We start from the raw sequence: 23,256 nt of genomic DNA, 5'->3' as shown, positions 1-23,256 counted from the left end.
TCCTCCGTCGCCGCCCCACGTCCTAGATGTGGCCGGCACCATCTCCCTCCTCTAGGGCCTTGTTTAGTCAAAAAAAAAACTTTGCAAAATGGATATTGTAGTATTTTTGTTTGTATTTGATAAATATTATCCAATCATGGACTAACTAGGTTCAAAAGATTTGTCTCACAAATTACAGGTAAATTGTGTAATTAGTTATTTTTTATCTATATTTAATACTTCATACATGCGCCGCAAGATTTGATGTGACGGGGAATCTAATTTTTTTTGCAAAATTTTTTGGAACTAAGGCCTTGTTTACTTCCAAAATTTTTTGCAAAATAGGAATAGTAGCACTTTCGTTTGTATTTGACAAATATTGTCCAATTATAGACTAACTAGGCTCAAAAGATTTATCTCGTCAATTCTGACCAAACTGTGCAGTTAGTTTTATTTTTATCTATATTTAATATTCCATGTATATGTCTAAAGATTTGATGTGACAAAGAATCTGATAAATTTTGCAAAATTTGTGGGGAAACAAGGCCTAAAAGGCCCAGATCTGGCCGACTGTCTCCCACGTCTAGATCTGACTAGCGCCGTCTCCTTCGTTGTCCGGAACCATCTCTCTCCCGACTATGGGGATCCGCCTGCGGCCACCTCCTTCCCTGTCCACGACGCTCATCACACTCGTGGTTGGCTCCCTATTCGTGATCTCGTCAACCATGCGCGTAGACATCCACCCCCGCAGCTCCTCCCTAGTCCGCAACGGCGCTTCAGATCTATGGCCTCGATCCGGATCTCCTCCCTTTGCTCGACGGCAGCACTGTAGCTGCGGCTCTGAAGGTGGAGCTTCATCTCCTTGGTGAGTGGCCGGTGGACCCTCTCTCCTTCTTCCTATCTCTCCCTCACCCTCACCCTCTTCCTCACAGGTTCATCCCAACGGGGCTGCTTCCATAGAGGCGAGGCGGTGTGTCACGACCCAGGGGTGATGGCGCATTTCGGGAATACGTCAAAGGAGGAGGATAGCGTAAACTGTTCATTAGCATTCATGATGTATTACTCTATGACGAGTGGGGCCTTCGTGCCAGGCAGGGGCGTATCGTTTAAGTACCCCCATTGCGTGTAAGAGAAACAGATTTTGATTTAATTGAAAAAGTGCGAGAGCCAGAGGAGTTCCTCTGCTCGCCGTCGTCCGCGATATTCACCGTGTCTCGCTCACGTCCCGGCGATCGCCGGCGGCCAGGGGTGTAACAGGTGGTATCAGAGACACTCAATCCTCCTCCCTTCCCTACCCACCCAACTCGTTCTCGCTTCGCGTCGGCTGCAGCGGCCGTTGCAATCGAGCGAGACCCACACGAGTTCGGTCCACCAATTCCTGCCGGATCGATTCGATCCTCCAGCTACGAGAAGCGCACGGCGGCGGCGTGACGGGACTCACCCACAGCAATACTGGCGGGTTGGCGCACGGCGGCGGCGCGACGGGATCCAGACGTGGCGCATCTCGGCGCGCATCTGGCGGCGACGCACTCGGCTTCGACTGGGGTTCGGCATCGAGCAGTCACGGTTCGGCGGCGGGAACCACGGTGAGCACCCACATCGCTCCCACTTTCTCTAGCTCCAATCGGTTTCCAGCCCAGGGTTGCGGGGCGTTTGTCTCCGTGTAAAATTCCATAAGCTGCGGTCGGCTGTGTAGCGGTGGTGTTTGGAGGGAAACTGTGCGTGGATTTGGGTTCCAGAGCGTCGTCCGCGTCGTCTCTGTGGTAAAATCCCTCGATCTTGCCTCAGTTCCAGGAGTCGGGTATTGGTGTAGCACACGATAGGGGAGGCCAGGCCAAACCTGTTGTTACACTCTGTTGGTCACTGTTTTCTCGATCATTGTCACCACGGCGCCACCTAAACAACCCAAGCCGTCGGCCCAGACGCAACTCTTGCTCGAACACATGGCGGACAAAGTGCTGGTCGAAGAACAGCGTTGGGGGGATCTGCTGGAGCACTTGGATCTTCTGTCCAAACGCTTGAATGATGTGGGCATTACACAGCAAGAGCTGAAGCAGCAGTTGTCGGACACTAATCAGAAGGTGGATCAGTGTTCTGCTCAGCAGCGTTTGATTGCCAAACAAGTTCAGGCCAATGGGCAAGCAGTGGCGCAGTTGACGGTTCGTCAGTTTGAGAATGATCATAGCTCTGTCAGTGACGATTCAGTCATTGCTCATGAAGAGGATCATCGCTTTGAAAATGTTTTCGCTGACAGGGGTAAAGCTCCAATGCAGACTGGTCCCAGTCACCATCTCAATCAACCCAGGTCCACCCAAAGGTCAGAGAGCATCCCTCGTCATGCCCTTCCTAAGTTACTTTTTCCCACTTCTGATGGTTCCCAGTCCAAGGTGTGGTTAGATAAGTGTGTAAATTACATTCACATCTATCAGTTGCCAGAGAGTTTGTGGGTGGACACTGCTAGCATGCATCTGCAGGAGAATGCTGCCAAATGGTGGCAAACATATAAACTGCAGCATTCAAATGTGACATGGTCTACATTTTCAGCAGCATTGCAGACCACTTTGGCCCAGATGATCATTGGTATGCTCTCAACGAGCTCATGGACTTGAAACAAACTGATACTGTGGAAGACTATACCACTCGCTTCAAGTCATTGCAGTTTGATGTCACCTTGCATGGATGTTCCTATGATGACATGTTCTTTGCTACTCATTATATCAGAGGTCTCAGAGAAGATATCAGAGCTGTGGTTGAGCCTCAGCGACCAACTACGGTGGAAGCTGCCATGGTTATTGCTAAGATCCAACAAAAAGTCATTGAGCGGAGCAAAGTGAAATACGAACAAAGGCATCCCAATTCCAGGACCCAACAACCCAAGCAGGAGGCTAAGCCACCTTCTATCTATGGGAACCTTTGGAGGGATAAATAGCTCAGAGATTATCGAAAGGCTAACAATCTATGTTATGGATGTGGGGAGAAGTATGAGCCTGGCCATGCTGAGGTGTGTACCAAACGCAACAAACCACATTTGAATGCTTTGGTGGTCAATGACTTGGACAGGGAGATACCTGAAGAACTACTCAATGAAATGGCTGTGGATGAGATGTTGACAGAGACCTTTGGGCAATTATCTTTAAATGCTATAGCAGGCACTGAAGGTGCCAATTCACTTCAGCTGAAAGCCACTGTCAAGAACAAGACAATGTTGATTCTAGTGGATACTGGCAGCAGTCACAGTTTTGTGAGTTCTCAATTTGTTCATATGGCTCAGCTATCCACTGTGCCCATGTCCAGACAGCAAATTCGGCTAGCCGATGGGAGTTGCATGTCTGCTACCCATCAAGGCAAGAATCTCCAATGGTACATTCAGGGCAGTACTTTCACTAAGGATATGATTGTTCTGGATACTTTACCATATGATGCCATCCTGGGGTTTGACTGGTTGCAACAATTCAGTCCTATGCAGTGTGATTGGGGTGCTAAAACCTTGCAGTTCCAACATGAGGGTAAATTGGTTACTTTGCATTGGTTGAGCAGGTCTCCAGTGACTCTTACCTCCATGTCTGCCAAGCAAATGTTCAAATCTATCCATGGCAACGATGTTTGGGCTTATGTGTTGGTGGACCGTCCAACATCGGTGACCCCGCCAGCAACATCTCCTGACACTCCTGAAGAAGTCAAAGATCTGCTGTTACAGTATGCTGATATCTTCCAAGAGCCTACCAAGTTGCCACCACATCGAGCATATGATCATGCCATTCCGCTATATCCTGATGCGGTTCCAGTTAATGCCCGACCCTATCATTACTCTCCCCAACATAAAACTGAGATTGAGAATCAAGTTAAACAGTTGTTGGAAGCTGGTCTTATCACTCATAGTCACAGTCCTTTTGCTTCCCCAGTGTTGTTGGTGAAAAAGAAAGATGGCCAGTGGAGGTTTCGTGTGGACTATCGAAGGCTCAATGCTCTGACAATCAAGAACAGATTCCCCATGCCAATTGTGGAAGAGATTTTGGATGAATTAGCTGGTTCCAAATTATTCACCAAATTGGACATGAGATCAGGGTATCACCAAATTAGAATGCTGCCCCAGGATGAAGATAAAACTGCTTTCAAGACCCATCAAGGTCATTACCAGTTTAGAGTGATGCCATTTGGACTTACTAATGCTCCAGCAACATTTCAGTGCATTATGAATCAGATTTTGCAACCTTATTTGAGGAAGTTTGTATTGGTTTTCTTGGATGATATTCTGATTTACAGCAACACCAGGGAGGAACATCTAGAACACATTCAGCAAGTGTTTGAAGTCCTGAGAGCCAATCAATTTTATCTCAAGACTTCCAAGTGTACATTTGCTCAAACTTCTTTGGAGTATCTAGGCCACATTATCTCAGATGCAGGAGTGGCAACCGACCCTGCCAAGACTCAAGATATGTTCCATTGGCCCTCTCCTACTACTATGACTGAGTTAAGAGCTTTCTTGGGTCTCACTGGCTATTACCGCAAGTTTGTTAAGCATTATGGGATTATTGCCAAGCCATTAACAAATATTTTGAGGCTGAAGCAATTTCAGTGGGGACATGAAGCCCAACAGGCTTTCCAACAGCTGAAGGTGGCCATGACAACCACACCAGTGTTGGCTTTGCCCGATTTCCAAAAACAATTTCAAGTGGAAACTGATGCTTGCTCTGAGGGTATTGGTGCTGTCCTGATGCAGCAGGGCCAACCTATTGCTTTTCTCAGCAAAGCTCTGGGTGATAAGCATAAACACATGTCCATCTATGAGAAGGAGTTCTTAGCTCTTATTATGGCTGTGGAGAAATGGAGGCCTTATTTGCAGCGTCAAGAATTCCAGATTTTAACAGATCACAAATCCTTGTCATACCTCAATGAGCAGAACTTGCATTCAGCTATGCAGCGTAAAGCCATGACTCGGCTGATGGGTCTGCAATTTAAGATTATTTATAGACAGGGTAAAGAGAACATAGCTGCTGATGCCCTTTCTAGGATGCCTCATATGCTGGCCTTACAGGCAGTTTCTTGGGTGCATCCTCAGTGGGTTCAGGAAGTCTTGAACTCTTATGCTACAGATGTGGAGGCTCAGACATTACTTTCTCAGTTAGCCATCAGCAGTCCCAATGCTCAGGGACTCACTTTGGAGAAAGGCCTCATCAGGAAAGGCAACCTCATTTGGATTGGCAACAACTCAGCTTTGAAAACTAAGATTATTGCTGCTTTTTACTCTTCAGCAATTGGAGGCCATTCAGGGGTGAATGCTACCTACTACAGACTAAAGAAGTTGTTTGTCTGGAAAGGTTTGAAGACTGATGTGGACAATTATGTGAAGCAATGCTCAGTCTGTCAACACTCTAAACATGCACATACTCACCCAGCTGGGTTACTGCAACCTTTACCCATACCAGCTGGTGTTTGGCAAGACCTATCGATGGATTTTGTGGAAGGTTTGCCCAAATCAGATGGGTACACAGTAATTTTGGTTGTTGTGGACAGGCTAACCAAGTTTGCACATTTTATACCCTTGAAACACCCATATACTGCTGCAACAGTGGCTCAAGTTTTTCTGGATAATATTGTCAAATTGCATGGGATACCACAGAGCATTGTCAATGACAGGGACAAGATCTTTGTGAGTGCCTTTTGGCAACATTTATTCAAGCTCTACAAGGTCAAGCTCAATCTGTCCACTGCATACCATCCTCAGACTGATGGTCAAACAGAACGTATTAATCAGTGTCTGGAGATGTATTTGAGGTGTTCAGTGCAAGATTCACCTAAGTCCTGGAAAGCATGGCTATCTTTGGCACAATTGTTGTATAACTCATCCTATCATACTGCTCTTGGTTGCTCTCCTTTCAAAGCCTTGTTTGGTTGTGAGCCGAATTTAGGCACCAATCCAGAGCCAACGACTGATACACCACAGGATGTGACTGAAGTCGTCAGTAACCGGGAGGCTCACTTGCAAATGCTGAAACAACGCTTGGAGCAAGCTCAGAATTGCATGAAGTTGCAAGCTGACAAGAAGCGTGTGGATCGTCAGTTCTCTGTCGGTGATCAGGTGTTGCTTCGCCTGCAACCTTATACTCAGTCTTCTGTGGCAAGTAGGCCTTATCCAAAACTAGCCTACAAATTCTTTGGACCTTATACAGTCATTGAGCGCATTGGATCAGTGGCTTACAAACTGGAGCTCCCACCTCACAGTGAGATTCACCCCGTCTTTCATATTTCTCAGCTGAAACCCTTTATCCCCGATTACACACCAGTTTATTCAGAGTTGCCAAGTGTAACCGATCTCTAGGCCTCTGATGCCGTGCCAGAGACGATTCTACAGCGTCGGCTGGTACGCAAGGGTAATTCTGCTATTCCATAGGTTTTCGTCAAGTGGTCGGGCCTGTCGCCGGCTTCGGCTACTTGGGAGGATTACAATGTGCTCAAGACCCGCTTTCCAAAAGCTCCTGCTTGGGGACAAGCAGATTCTCCAGCCGGGGGAGATGTCATGACCCAGGGGTGATGGCGCATTTCGGGAATACGTCAAAGGAGGAGGATAGCGTAAACTGTTCATTAGCATTCATGATGTATTACTCTATGATGAGTGGGGCCTTCGTGCCAGGCAGGGGCGTATCGTTTAAGTACCCCCATTGCGTGTAAGAGAAACAGATTTTGATTTAATTGAAAAAGTGCGAGAGCCAGAGGAGTTCCTCTGCTCGCCGTCGTCCGCGATATTCACCGTGTCTCGCTCACGTCCCGGCGATCGTCGGCGGCCAGGGGTGTAACACGGTGGCGGTGAATCATGGCTGTCGCCTCGGCAGCCTCCTCCGTGCCGTCCGGCGATCTGGTGTGGTCCCAGCATGGCCCCTGATGGTGCAGGTGGTGGCTAGCTTGTCCACACAGAACAAGATCTGGAGGGCATCATCCATCACCATGTCGTGCCCACTCAGAAACAAGTACTCCACCTTTTGCTCTACCACCTGGCTTGGCTTGTTAGTTATCTGGGACTCTGGGTTCTATTAGTAGCCTGCTCGTGGATGCTACTTAACTAGTCCTGCGGTGGAAGCTCAGGGGGAGTCATACCGTACGTGTACAGGCAAGTTGATGGTTGGTGATTGGTGAATACTGAGTTACTGACCAACCCCATTGGGGCACTATCCATGCATCTATTTGTCTTAGCTGCATGCGTGCTATATAGATCTTATTAGAGCAATGCTTAATTTAATTTGATATAAGGGTCAATCCCAATAAACTAGTCAAATATTGAACTGTCGAAATATTGGAACCGTTGATTGTGTACGGGTGCAAGCAGCATCTATTTGGGGGTGCCTCAGCACTTCAAAGTGATGAACTAACATCTCAGTAACTCTGCACTTGCGAATTGGCACTCTAGTTTTTAATTTCCTGAAGTATTTTAGGTTGCTCACTTCTAAAAAAAGGTTGCCGAGACCAAATGCTGGGTTCAAACATGATAGACTGCCACTTCACTTTGGTTGATAGTTTGTACACGTGTATCCTGTGTTTTCTTACAACTGTGGGTTCAGCTAGTTGTCAGATTTATGTTTGCTGCAATCCTTGTGGTGTAGGCGGTGACTAATTTTCAGTATTGGGCTATTGGCTCTCTGTTGGGAGTTGTGCAGGTATCTTCAGTCAACTTATATGCTGAAACCTAAGCTTTTCATGTGCTGGGAGCTTTGGTTTTACTGTTTTTTGATGGCTTGTCTCCTAGTGATTCTAGAGGCTATCTTCAGATCCCATGCGCGACTGATGGATTGGAATTTCATTTAGAAGAGATGCCAACGATATTGTTAATTCAGACCTAGATAATAGACTTTGTGGGTGGTTATTAGCTCAACTCTATTTTTAGTTTGTGGGTGGTTATTACCTCAACTCTGTATCTGTTGTCTTAAATTAGTATGCTCATCCAATCTTATTTTGTACAGTTAATATTTCGTGAAGCTGTTGCTTTTGTGTTCTTTGATCGACAAGCATCTACCAGTTGGTGAGGCACCTACCAGTAAGTGAGCTGAACTAAAATCCCTCCGAGTACGAGCTGACTGGTTAGAGTTTGTCTTTTTGCTGTCAGTTAGATAATTTTCTGGTTTAGGAAAACATGGTTTTCAGCTTTTGTTCACTTATGTTCCTGTTGATCATGCAGTTATCATTGCTTTGGGCTAGTGGATATGCCTTTAACTTTTCATGTATTTATTAAATTTTCAACTGTTCTCTTCCTTGTATGGGATACTATTCCTTATGTGTGCATATATTTAGTTTAACTAGATTTTGCCGTTGCTCTATTTTTTAGCCTTTAAAAATCAAATTACTAAAACCATGTGATAGATAAATAGCTGGGGTTGTCATGAATAGTAACTATCATATTATAGTGTTATGTACGACTCTGTAATCAGCTAGTGATTGCTTCCTTCCTTATATGCTCAATATTGCTGCTCTTACTAAGGACCAAAACTTCTAAATCACAATCAATAGTTGCGCTGTCCAAATGATAATACTGTTGAAGGTGCTATTTTCATACTCAGTAGATTTATATACTGTTGAAGTATATTTGCCACCGGAGGTCATCTACTATGTATGCTATGCACCTCTAGACTTAAAAACTATCTACTGTTTTGTAGAAATTGAGTAGAATGGTGTTTCTTACATTTATGTCTTTAATTAATTATGTACTCTTTTGTTGTAGCCTGGGAGCAATTGGCCTACACTGAGCTGAAAGGAAAGGAAGCAGATGTATTTTCATTTATTTTGTAAAGCAAGCGTCACATTTTCATTGTTCTCGTAGATACTATATGTAACACTTACAATTTAATAGATTGTTATGTATTTTGATCGTGAGAACTTACTGTGAAGTGTGAAATCTATGTACTGCTGTGAAATATACTATATTGTGAAACATGGGCTTCAGAACTGTACACTGATCTAGGTATCTTTTTTTTTGCAAATCTTTATCAGAGACACGTCTCAGCTATACGCGTCACTAATGTAGGGTCATCGTGACCAGTTTTCTCCGTACGCGTCGCAGGTATTTTGCATCAGTGACGCGTTTTCTCAATACACGTCGCAGCTATTTCATATCAGTGACGCGTTTTTTAATACGCGTCACAGCTATTTCACATCAGTGACACATTTTTTCAATACGCGTCGCCAGGTATCTCACATCAGTGACGCGTTTTCTCAATACGTGTCGCTGTCTGCTCACATCAGTGACGTGTTTTTATGCGTCAGTAATGTCTTCACATTAGAGATGTAATAAAAGTGACGCGTTTTTCCTGCGTCACTAATGGTTCTCTGGACGCGTCACTAATTAGCATTTCTGGCATAGTGCTAGATGTAGCAATTAGGAGAGACTGGTTCTTCTAGATCTAGTCTTGTTTAGAGATTAGAGAGATTAAGTAGAGGAGTAGAGATTCTGGAGGAGTTCCGGCATGTCGGCGCTTCTTCATGGCTGTATTCTTCTGGATTCAGCTCCCTCGCCCGGAGCTGCGCTCTGAGGTACTTTTGTACTACCCTTCTGATTTAAGTAAGAAACTTGTTCTTATCGTTCTTTGGTTCACAACTCATATTGAGTGCTTTGATCTTGGTCGTAACTTGGTTGAAGTAGTATTATGTAGTGTAGGCATGGTGCCAAGGCTAGGTTTACTTGTGAATGTCCCCTGATCAGCCGGATAGTGGTAGTCGCATAGGTGACTTTATAGCTGCGTTGATTCCTCTATAGTCCACTTCCCATTGATAGGATTGATAGGCTTATAGGTGCCTGGTAGGAGATTACTATGATTATTCTCCTATTCGGGGTTACTTGCCCAATAAGATGATATTATACAAAGTTTACCGGAGTCGGAACCAGAGTGCATTAGCTATTTCCTTTTTCTTGATATGATCTAGCCTAATTGTAGGGTTAAGTTATATACTATGTCATCATCACAACTGTTCCTTGTGGATACGATATTTAAAACCTCCGGGTAAAATGTGACACTGGTATGATATCTGTGCGCTTGCGGATAATCCTACTTAAATCTATTTAAATGAAGTGCAGTTAATTTATACCAACAAGCATTTTTGGCACCGTTGCTGGAGAACGGTTTGCTGATTTTGACTTATTTTAGCTTAATCTTGTATTATACTTTTATCTTTTCCTGTTCTGTCCCATTCTCTTCATTATTTTTGTGTTCATCCTTATGGATGGTTTTAATTCTATTGCTATTTATCTTTTTGGCATGTGCAAAAGCTTAAAGCATAAACCTTATCATAATATCTATAAGCTATGCCCATGTCTACATGATATAATAAACCCTTTTCAAATATATCATGGGATCATTAATCCTGACCTTGGTTTGCTAGGCCCCATGTTTATTAAACATTTGGATCTTACCAAGAGTTACAAGGAATCCCTTGATTTATCTTCTCGAAGGTTCTTTATTATCTTTAAAAGCAAGAGTTTATGCTCAAAAGAGTTGCTCTGGCTATTTATGAACTCCCCAAAAGAAGAAAAGGATTTATTATCTAAACTAAAAATAGAAGTCTTGATAACTAAAATACAACCACATCATTCTTAAGATTTAGCTATCAATCCTATACCTTTAAAATTCCGTATTAATGTAGAGTTCCAATTAGCTAAGATGCTCCTAAATCAATGCATATCAGATCTTCTTAGAAGTATCTTGGAAAAAGCATCATCAACTTCCTTTCCTTCCTAAAAAGACATTGAAAAATTTCAAGGATGGCATGCCAAGTGAAGCCATAGAAGGAGAGCCAAGCCACTTAGAAACAAATTCTATCTTCTCCCCTTCTATGACCATATTAAATGTCTTTGCACCCATCTCTAACCCATCCTTCACCCCAATAAATCTTTTTATGCTTCTTCTACTAAACTTCATAATGACCCTAGAAATCCATCAAGACACCCTAAGAATAGGAGTCATGAAAATTATAGAATAACCTTGAAGAGTAACAACAATAGCAGGAACGCGTAAAACATATTAGAAATACATATGCTATTATCAAAGAATGGATGGAAGAAGATGAAGTTTTAGCACTAGCATCTAAACTTGGGTAAATTCAAATGTTAAGCTTAAATCAATTTCTTTGATAAACAAAACTCACCCAAGTTTAGAAAAAGCTTTAGACGAGACCAACCTTAGGGACATCAATTCATGGAAATCCTAGAAAATAAATATCTAATAAAAGTCATAGGCATGAAATAATAGAGGCAAACTTATTGCCTATAGATAACCATGAAGAGACACCCTTGGAGTTTGAAAAGGGAGATCATATTGTTGAGCATGTGAATTATTTCATTAAACACCCTGTCACACTCATGCTCATATGAGAAATCTCCTGGATCAATTAGTCTCTAATATTATCACACGAGATCCTCAACCCCCCTTATTCTACCAAGAGTAACAAAATTTATTAAGAGGGTGGTTGTAGACACATATGTTTACCATAAATATTGTAGATCTCATTGTGGTGAATAATACACTTAGAGTGGTGTTGGAAGGGAAACCACTTCGCCAAACCACATCTTGAAGGTTTCCCAAAGATAAGCTTAGTATCCTAAAACAAGCATTGTTTAGACCATGACATGAGTGCTCGTCTACTATGCTACCTTTGTTAATTGAGCATAGAATTATAATGATGAAAATATTCCTTCGGGTATTCTTGTCACTAACCCTCCAAGATTAGAGCAATAAGATCGAAGGAGTAACAAATGCAAGGTATGTCCAACCAATCATTATGCAACATTGAATTACCTTCATTCAATCTTGACTTTTGCAAAAGTCAAGCTTGGGGGATATGCTTACATAGATACATCTTTTGCCACACTGCTATACTATCTTGGTTGCCTCTACCTTTAAAGATATGCTCACTGTGCTAAACAATAATAATACTCTTTCATCACTATTTGAATAAATCTCTATAGTGCTTTTATGTTACCTTTGTTTGCTATAGTATATGTTTAGGTTTGGAGTAGTTTCATTCATCTCTTAAAATGAAGTATGGAACTTAATTTAGGAGTGGTGATCTTACTTTCAAAGGATTTTAATTATGCATGATTAAAATGCCCTCCTAAAGCAAATTAGACGTGGTGTCTAGGTTCATTTTTGAGCCGATAGTATGCTGTAGTAGATATTGGAATATTTTTGTTAGACTAACCCCTGCAGGAAAACTTCCATTCAAATTGGGAAAGTCCTGAGATGAACTCACACTAGAAATGAAGAGATACAATAATTTTGCACAAGGAAGATACAACTCACTCTTAGCCAAAAAGGAAGAAGGATTGATAAGAGAAGAGGATGCAACGTTCTGCACTCTCACCTCTGAGGTTGAGAAGGAAGGCCAACTCCCCTAGCTGATCCAACCAAGTCCTTCCTCATCGCTCCACACGCTGGTTTACAATCTCTAAATTCACTATTACTTTATTTATATAAGTTTGTGCTGATTCATAATGCCTATATTTGAGAATCAAAACATAAGAAGGGAAAATAAATTCAAACCTTTAGAAAAAAGTAATGTGAATAATAAATGCGCTATGCTAAGTATGCTCAATCAAATTTCTTTTTGTAGAATAGAAAGTGACCCTTAGCTGTGTTACAATAATGCCCTTGTCATTACTTGTATATTCCTTTGGGTATGTGTTGTCCACTAATCTGTTGTAGGCATAATAATGACTAGAGTGAAAAGAGTCAACAGATTAAAGAAGCAAAATATAGTAAAAGAATGAGTGCAACAGAGAAGACAAGATGTCTATGAACAACTCAAGATGCAAGAGGAAGGACCACCAGTCATTTACCCCTCATCAGTTAGTGCCATCACGCTCTAATAATAAAGGTAATATTCTAAGGTAAGTGGTCACTCTCTTCTCTTGATCTTGGTGTGCACATAAGTGAAGACACAAACATATTAGAGTTACAACTTAAATTGATTAACTCAATATGCTTTGCTCTTTAAAATTATTCATGGCACCATTCTCTTAATCTTAGTCTTAACTAAACAAGTTAAAACATTATATTCAATCTTGGGAAGATGATAGTCGTACTTATTTGAAAATTTATATAGAGATAGACAATCTTTCCATTCGTTAAGCAATTTTATTCTTTTCTATCATGTGAACTTAAATGCAACATTAAGTGCTTAATCTTTTGATCTTACCACTCAAAAATAAATAAATCATGTAACACAACTTTATCTTGTTTAATGTGCCTAAGGATGGAGAAAAATAAATAAAGAAATAGACTTGGTTATGTTGGTGTTTTTCCACCAGCAGAGCCCATGCACCTGATCTCTACCTTAGTTTTGCAAACAGGACAACACATCAAGCAAAGTTTATTAATTCTACAAGTGAAAGTTTTGTGAACATGCACACTGAGCAAGATGCTGCCAGCTACTATTAAAGCTCTACTTTAACCTGCTGACCAAATCAAAGAACAAAAAGTGACATTACCATCACTAGAGGTATGCAACCATTAAGACCTCCATCTCTCAAGATGGAGAGCTACACAAGAGCGGAAGAAGAAGACCTGTCGGTAAACATTAAATTTTACATCATCGCCATAAGGTAATATGATAGTTATCTAATTAATTAGTATTTCTGTTTACATTAATAAATCTACCATAATATTTTCATCTGCATAAATGTAAAAAAATAAAATAAAAGAAAATAAAAATCTTTATTGCTTCATTTACTGCATCATAAAATATTAAAAGCTCCACATGAATAAACTTATGGTAACCCTGTAGGAATATTTGCTGTGGTGACATAAATAACAATAATAATAGCTTCTGTATTTACTTTCTTGCATTATGAAAACCCTAAGCCCCATAAGAATAAATATTCTCTGTGGAGACATAAAAATACAGTTATATATATCATGCACACATATTTAATTTCTACATAATTAAACTAGAAAATCCTAAAAAGAGAGAGAATTCTGCTAGAATCCGTCAATTCAAATCAACTCAAAGAATAATCAATCACTCAATGGCTGACCACTAACCCATTATTAAATTCGAGCCATGAGTTTTTGTTTTCTTTTTTTTAGTGTAATCATGCAGAAACAACATTATGACAAGGAGAGAGTCTATTAGTGGCACCCACCTGGAGCGCTGCCGGTTAGCTCACTCTGAAGATCATCAACACCAATTATTGCAAACATCTAGCTTGGGGGAGGAGCATCCCCTAGTTATGAGGTAACTATACCTAGGCGATTATTGAGTCTATTTTATATAGTCATAAAATACCAAAAATATATGGGCACATGAAGGTCCATACCTCTAGAGTCTTTTGAGTCCAATAGAAATGAATAAAAACCAAACAAAATACTTATCTATATATTAAGGTGTGATCATAGAGTGTGTCTACAGTCAGTCTAGTTTAGAGTCAAATAAAAATTAGAGAATATTAAAGTTTTGTCTTGGAGATGATGAATAGTTGCTCTACAGTAATTCCTTTCAAGTGCCTAGTTTTCAACCATGAATTCTCCCGAGTTTTAGACATGACCACTTTAAGAATTTACTCTCAACCTAAAATTTGTGGAGGCAAATGTTTAAGCTAAGTCTAGGTAATTGATATTATATATGAAGGATCAAGCTGCTATTTATCATACTCCTAGCATTACTAAGTTCTGGAGATTTATTTTCAAAAACCCAAAATCCTACATGATGAGCTCTTGTATGGCAAAGTTTAAATTCCTACCAAAGCCATATATGATACATTTAGAGTTAGGAAAACCTTTGCACATTCATGCTGCTTGCTTTGCATTGAGTTTAGTTAACCTTTGTTGTAGAGCGTTGTCATGCTTTTAAAATCAAAATCATTTATGCACTCCACCCACATATGCATTACTCCTACTCTAGAATGTAAGCACAGTCATTTCCACTTTCATCTAGATCCACCTTAAAAAAATGTTTTCTTCTATACTAGGAGTAAACATCCAAAAATATACCCTATAGTACCGCCCCTATTTAATTGCTCTAAGTTCTTATCATTATCTCTCCAATTATTTACATTCAAAGGATGCATGTGGCTATGCAAAAGTATAAAAAAAGAGAAAAGAAAAAAAGGGAGTAAAAGATGGATAAGTGTCCCAGCAAATAAAACAATGGGTACATCAATGCCCGCCTCCCACAGTAATGAAAAAAAGAAGAAAAAAAGAGAGAATAAAGATAGCCCATGTTTTCCTACGAAAAGTTTTAAGGAGGGAGTAATTTTCAAAGAGCAAAAGTAGAATTAGGATTAGCCACTAAATACTATATATACACCTATCCACCATATTCCATACACACGTACATCTTGATTTGATTGTATGCCTTGATTCTCTGTGGACCCATTGTTTGACTTTACAATATACGAAATGCAAGTGCTCATCCTTGTTATTGCCACTCCTATAAGCTCCACTATATATATCCTTAGTTGTCGGAAGGCGTAACCTCATTAATGCCTCAGTGAGTGTTGGGTATTTTAAACGCAAACAGAAAAATCCACAAGCGCACGGGTACCGATGTAGCCTTCACCCGGGAGTATTCCAGAGTATCGATTTTCCACAGGGAACGTGAGTGTACTAATTAAGAATCAAGATCGCCCAAGGATAACTATATAATTGTTTTTAGTGGGAAGAGAGGAAGTTTCCTGAGAGTTCTCTAGTTGATCTAAGAATCAAGAATTACTTCAAGATTATCTATATCGGGACATCAGAGCACTAACCACAGAAAGAGATGAGAAGGGGGCTAGGAAGGTCTGACTACGGTCCTACAAACACCGATCCGAACGTGGTGGAATACGTCGACCGTTAGGGCTGTCACTACCCTAAGGCTACCACAACAATCCGCAGGATTGGGTGCAATTCCAGGTAATCGCAAGACTAAACACCACGTCTAATCTATTAATTACTACTCTAGCGTTATAAAGACTAGAGCACTTGATGCAAGCGGGAATCCAATAAATAACTTGAATGTAAATAAAAGTAATTAAAGAACTCAGGAATTATAAATTGAAGAACCTGGAGAACGATGAAGAACGAACCAGATGCTGCAAAAGTATAATGTTGAGGAAGATCTGACAGACCCGGCTCCTCCTCCGCTCTCCTCTTCTCTCTCCCTATTTTATAGATTACAACTAGAACTAACTAGAACTATAACTAGAAGAACTAGAACTAGAACTAGATGAACTAGAACTAGATCTAGATGAACTAGAGGTAGAACTAGAAGAACTAGAGGGATCCTCTCTACTTGGATGAAGAATTGAAACCCTAGCTTTGATTCTGTAGAAGAGGTATGATCTCCAGGGGCCAGGGGGTCTGGTTTTATAGTCCCTTGAAGTGAATCTGGGCCGTCGGATCAAACCGACATTAATCGCACGGTTTTCCTTGATCCTTTAGGTCGGTGGAGCATAATCCGCGAAACGTGTCCTGATTGGGCACTGTAGCTGGGCGGGCGCCCAGGAGAGTTGGGCGGGCGCCCTGCCTCCGAGCCCGATTTCCTTCCCGTTCGTTCCCGTGGCTTCTGGAGTCTTCTAGACGATAGAAAATTGCGCGGCACGTTAATATCTCTATGTAAACCCGACGTGTGGGCATTTCCTCCATATTTCCTGATAACCCCCTGCAGAAATAGACAAACACCAAAACTCGTGGAATTCTGTGAGATAAAACCCTAAGTCTAGGTGTTGGTTCCATTTAGATCCTTTTCCATGATTAGTTGATGGTTAAATGTGAGCATTAAGGACCGTCAACAAGCTCCCCCAAGCTTAACCTTTGCTCGTCCCTGAGCAAAGATGAACTCAAGAGTTTCTGCAGTGGTTTCATAACTTAAAGATACACATGCGTTTAAACAAGATCTCATCTCTGGTTAGAGTAAACTGTTAAGACTTAAAACTTACTCATTTACCTTTCACCATGGGACTTGTAACCGTCACTTCTGTCTTGAGTAGTTAAAAGATAGAACAGTCTAGTCAAGCACCATGTCTCTTGTTCTTCGATTAACTATAGCTCTGGAGTTTTTGCAGATTTTTAATTAAAACTCAGAGATTCCTTGTATGACTCTCTCTAGTCTCTCTTTTGTGGTATTTTTGGATCCTTACCAAGGCAGTGATGGTATACGCCTTCTCTCAAAATCTGTAGTATTTATGGTATAAAGCATAATGGCATTGCCTACTCTCTCACCCTACTCTAATAAGGCTTTAATATCTGGAGCTCATAGGTGGGAGATAAAGTATACATACTTACAAGACATGTATTGTATAGTCAAACCATGGATCCAAAGAAACAAGTCAATCAGTCGAATCAAGATGTGCATGTGTGGCGAATGAATGGTGTATGGTGATGATGGTGATAACAATTGTGAAAGTCTAATTCTACTTATGCTCTTTTGAGGGGATACATACCTTTCTTGCATTTGAGGCTTTTTGAGGAGAATGAGATGCTCTGTATTTTCTTTTTCTTTTCTCTCAGGTGGGTATCATGTACCCCTAATTCTACGGTCGGACACTTGTCCATTTTTACCTCTCGTCTCACTTTTTCTTTTCTTTCGAGGTTCCGGGCACTTGCCCCTTTTTATTTCCTCGTATTCTTTCTCTTTTTTTTAGAGCACTCATCTTCTGAAATAATATAGCAAGTGGTAGTAACCAAGATAACTGGAGCATTTATTTCACAGGGGAAAAACAGAAATATTTTTGTCTATTCTCTCCCGGATTAGGAGTAGAATATTTTTGGGTGGTTCTGGAGATGGAAATGGATATATGTGGATGGTACTTCCTGAGTAGAAGTAGCATGTGTGAGTGAACGTGCAAGTGAATCTTGATTTAACCACATGACAAGCTCCTAAGGGTCTACACAGCTTGACCACACTCAATGCTCATAAGCAGTAAAAAGTAAATGTGTGGCTCATAGTCTAGCAAGCATGTATATATGGCTGTGGTAGGAATTTAAACTCTCATCATACAGGAACTCATCATGCAACATTTTAATGATTTTCAAAGATAAAATTCTCCAGAATTCTAGCATCTCTAGGAACAGATAAATAGCAGCTCAACCTTCCCATATCATATCCGTTAACGACTTAGACTTCAGATCAAGTACTCTCCCCACAAGTTCAGGTTTAGAGCAAATCTTAATTCATAACAGTGATGCCTAAACTTGAGAGAGATTTCAATTTTGAGAACTAGTCATGGCAGAGCAACTATTCATCATTTCCATGTGAGAGCTTATCATGAGGGTTCATAGCAAACTTTATTTATTTATTTATTTAGCAAACTAAGCAAAGATATATATAAGCACAGAATCTTTATTTTGGTTTTTATGATTATGCATCTTTTTATTATTTGAGTAAAGTATAAAGATGAGTAGAACACTTAGCTGGATAAATGGGGGTGCTCTCCCCCAAGCTGGATTTTGACGTAGTTTCTTCTAATGTAGCTAGCAAGTGGTAAAGGTGTATTTGAATGTCAGCAGCCCTGACAGCGATTAGGATGTCCTCCGTCTGCTAGTCTTCTTTGATCCTTGAATTCTGTGGAGCTCAAATAGACAACAAAGCTTTGTGGAACTAGTTAAGTGTTAGCATAATTATCTAGCCTTTACCGAGCCTCCTCAATAAATGTTACTCTCCTTAGTAGGATCATAAATTTATTTTTATAAATTTATTTTTATAGGACAAGAATATATTTATTTTATTTTTATGCCACCACAGTGAATGTACTTATGGGTTTTATGTCATAAGCATACTCACATGGGGTTTACTATTTTTAACATTTTTATTTTCTTTTCAAGATGATATAAACCTGATTAACTAAGCAAACTATTTTAAATAATTGAAAGGAAAAAGATAACTATCAAGTTTACCTCTTGGCAAGGCGTTTGGCGTTATCAAGTACTCCGAACGGGACTCTCCATATTCTCAGTCGTCCTGGGATTCGCTGGATGGCGTAGTCGGTGGTTCCGGCAGCGCCTGGTCTTCATGTATAACTATCTTCTCTCTCCACACCTGACTCGGTGCTACGGTCTCCTCAGGACAGTTCTGTTCAAGCTGTATGTCTTCAGACCTTACCACTTCTCCTTCATAGTCCGCCCATTCGTCCTTGATAATTTGCCTCCTCTGGTTCCGGTTGCGTCGTCTTCTTCTTGTCCTGATCTGCTTAGAGTCTTCAACTATATAGTTAGGGTCAGTAAAACAGCGGCGTACCTTCTCAGAGGGGAAGTGCATGTGGACTTCTCTAGTTCCAATGTAGATGATTGCTTTAACAGTGCTGAGGAACGGTCTTCCAAGGATGATGGGTGGATCGTACTTGTGTTCTCCCATGTCAATAACCTTAAAATCATCTGGAGCTGAATGTATGTTGGTTGTAGGGACATGGTTCCATGCAGGAGCTGATAAGTGACTGCGGCCATTATGTTGACGTTAGATCCGGTGTCGTAGAGTGTCTTCTGAAAAGAATATCCGTTGATTGTGCACTCAATGCTTGGAACACCAGGGTCGTCCTTCTTGATCAAGAAAGGTGACTTGAGTTGACGATCTTTACCTCCTTGAGCTGCAGTGACCATCTTTGCTGACTCGGTACACATTTGCTTGTTCCTGTTCCTCCTGTTGGTCCTCTTCCTTGGTTCATGTCGGGATTGCTCTGGGATTTGTGTAGTCTTGTTCTTGAAGGAAAACGTCTCATTTCTCCCTTTGATGCAGAAACTGATCTTGGCAGCACTAGCGTAGATGACAGCTCCCGAGGTGTTCAGGAATGGCCTCCCTAGGATGACGGGTGCCCTCTCATCAGTATCAGTCTCTATCACCACGAAGTCTGCTGGAGCGTATAAGGTACCAACTCGGATGTAGAGGTTCTTCAATATTTTCTTTGGGAAAACTTAGCGTACGATCTGCAAGCCTGAGCATAATGGAGCCAAAGTCGCAGAGTGCTTCTAGGAAGTCCACCATGCTGATGGAGATCGGGATGACGGGGCGTCCTGGATTGTCTCTCTTGACCGACAGAAGGTCAGTAATCACTTCCACAGCGGGGTTACTTCAGTAGTTACATCCTCAAGCATCTCAGGGCTGTGATTGCCTGAGTGTCCAGTATCTCCAGTGTGTTTGTGCTCGTAGATCTAGGTTCTTCACTTGGTGGAGTCTGGGAGTTGTAAAAGTCCTTCATATTTTGCTCAAAGTGTACCTGCTCATAGAGACAAGGCAGAGATCAAGTGCATGGGCCCTGTTGGTGGAAAATACTAACAGAACCAAAAGTGTATTTGTTCTCTCTAACCTTAAGCATAGTGAGCAAGACAAAGTTGATGGATAATAAGATCATGAATATAACATTTAAAACATTTGTCAAATCAAGTGCTCAACCTAATGGAAAGATAATCTATCTATATTTATGTTGTTTTTTTTTATAAAATATATCTTCCAAAGATTGAGTGTGCAATATTTTAGCTCATATGATTAGGAGTGTGGGATCACAAAGGTGGAAGGACTAAACATATTGAATCGATTGGGTTGGTTAATCTAGAGTTGTAAATCATACATGTTTGTCTCTTTTATTCATGTGAACGCTAGAACCAAGGAGAAACTTATAAAAGTGATAGACAAGTACCTTAAGATGTTACCTTACTTGAAGAGTGATGGTACAGTATCTCCTTGTGGAAGCTTTCCTTTCTTAGCGGTTGTGCATCGTGTTTGTAGCACCCTCCATAGATCATCTCTTGTGAGCTATGCCTTCCTTGTGTAAATTATTAAACTTCACGTGCCTCTTTCTTTGTCTCCAATGTGAGTTTGTCTCAAGACTTCCTAGATTGATATTGAAAGTTTTCCTGCAGGGGTTAGTCCAACAAAATATCCAATATCTACTATAGCATACTATCGGCTCAAAAATCAACCTAGACACCATGTCTAATTTGATTCAGGAGGGCATTTTCACCTAAGCATCATGCTTAATTTAAAGTCCCTTGGAAGTAAGATCAACATTCCTAACTAAGCACCATGCTTAATTCAGAGATAAATGAAACTACTCCAAACCTAGACATATACTAAAGCAAATAAAGGTAGCATGAGAGTATTTATAGAGATCTACTCAAGTGGAGATGAAGTAGTGTGATTAGTATTTAACAAATTGAGCATGTCTCAAAGGTAGGGATAACCAACATAGCAACATGGCAAAGGATGTTTTTATGTAAAGTACTCCCCCAAGCTTGAATTTTGCAAAATTCAAGTTTGGATGAATTTAATTCAATGTTGTATGATGATTGGTTGGACATACCTTGTGCTTGTCATTCATCCGATCTTCTTGCTCCAATCCTGGAAAGGTTAGTGACAAGAATACCCGAAGGAATATTTTTACAATTATCCTTATATGCTCAATACACAAGTTAATGTTGCAAATAATTAAAAGCTCATGTTACAATCTGATCTGTGCTTGTTTTAGGACACTAAGCTTGTCCTTGGGAAACCATCCATTTATGTCAGTGAAGTGGTTTCCCCTCCAACGCTGACCTATATCAAGATCAACTCAACGAGATCTGCAATATTTCTTATAGACATATGCATCGACAACCGCTCTTTTAAAGTTTTTATAAATAGAAAGGATGAGGGGGTTGGAGATCTCGAATGTGGTGATGTTGGAGAGACCAATGGATTGGTAAGATGTTGCATATGAGCATGGAGTAAATGAAGTGGCTACGTAATAAATTCCATGCTCATTAATGCTTAGAGTGAAATCCATGTGGTATGGTGAAAATGATAAGGTGAGTGTGGTAAAAAGGGAAAAGAAAAAGGATACACGGATGACTTGGTTCGAAACTAGCACAGCTACCGTTCCCCGGCAACGGCGCCAGAAAGCTTGTTGGGTATTTTAAACGCAAACAGAAAAATCCGCAAGCGCACGGATACTGATGTAGCCTTCACCCGGGAGTATTCCAGAGTATCGATTTTCCACAGGGAACGTGAGTGTACTAATTAAGAATCAAGATCGCCCAAGGATAACTATATAATTGTTTTTAGTGGGAAGAGAGGAAGTTTCCTGAGAGTTCTCTAGTTGATCTAAGAATCAAGAATTACTTCAAGATTATCTATATCGGGACATCAGAGCACTAACCACAGAAAGAGATGAGAAGGGGGCTAGGAAGGTCTGACTACGGTCCTACAAACACCGATCCGAACGTGGTGGAATACGTCGACCGTTAGGGCTATCACTACCCTAAGGCTACCACAACAATCCGCAGGATTGGGTGCAATTCCAGGTAATCGCAAGACTAAACACCACGTCTAATCTATTAATTACTACTCTAGCGTTATAAAGACTAGAGCACTTGATGCAAGCGGGAATCCAATAAATAACTTGAATGTAAATAAAAGCAATTAAAGAACTCAGGAATTATGAATTGAAGAACCTGGAGAACGATGAAGAACGAACCAGATGCTGCAAAAGTATAATGTTGAGGAAGATCTGACAGACCCAGCTCCTCCTCCGCTCTCCTCTTCTCTCTCCCTATTTTATAGATTACAACTAGAACTAACTAGAACTATAACTAGAAGAACTAGAACTAGAACTAGATGAACTAGAACTAGATCTAGATGAACTAGAGGTAGAACTAGAAGAACTAGAGGGATCCTCTCTACTTGGATGAAGAATTGAAACCCTAGCTTTGATTCTGTAGAAGAGGTATGATCTCCAGGGGCCAGGGGGTCTGGTTTTATAGTCCCTTCAAGTGAATCTGGGCCGTCGGATCAAACCGACATTAATCGCACGATTTTCCTTGATCCTTTAGGTCGTTGGAGCATAATCCGCGAAACGTGTCCTGATTGGGCACTGTAGCTGGGCGGGCGCCCTGCCTCCGAGCCCGATTTCCTTCCCGTTCGTTCCTGTGGCTTCTGGAGTCTTCTAGATGATAGAAAATTGTGCGGCACGTTAATATCTCTATGTAAACCCGACGTGTGGGCCTTTCCTCCATATTTCCTGATAACCCCCTGCAGAAATAGACAAACACCAAAACTCGTGGAATTCTGTCAGATAAAACCCTAAGTCTAGGTGTTGGTTCCATTTAGATCCTTTTCCATGATTAGTTGATGGTTAAATGTGAGCATTAAGGACCGTCAACAGTGAGATCCATAAATACTACATAATAAGAGACTTGAGGGTGTCATACAATCATGCTCTGAGCTTTATTTCAAAAACTTACAAAACTCCGGAATATTGGTACTGTGAAGAATTTGAGACATAGTGCTTGACTTCATTGTTCTATCTTTCGATTACTCAAGGCTTATGCAAAAGCTGTAAAGCTCCATGGTTAA

General features: G+C 41.0%; 1 long non-coding RNA gene across 1 annotated transcript; it reads left to right on the top strand.

Moving 5' to 3' along the window:
* LOC110429848 lies at positions 1,135-8,868 on the top strand. Its single transcript, XR_002447035.1, has 3 exons — positions 1,135-1,565; positions 7,932-8,005; positions 8,687-8,868. It is a non-coding gene; the product is annotated as an uncharacterized LOC110429848 (long non-coding RNA).

The sequence above is a fragment of the Sorghum bicolor genome, chromosome 8 (assembly GCF_000003195.3).
Source record: "Sorghum bicolor cultivar BTx623 chromosome 8, Sorghum_bicolor_NCBIv3, whole genome shotgun sequence".
NCBI lineage: Eukaryota > Viridiplantae > Streptophyta > Magnoliopsida > Poales > Poaceae > Sorghum > Sorghum bicolor.
The sequence above is the reverse complement of the archived record's forward strand: the minus strand, read 5'-3'. Positions and strand labels throughout refer to the sequence as shown.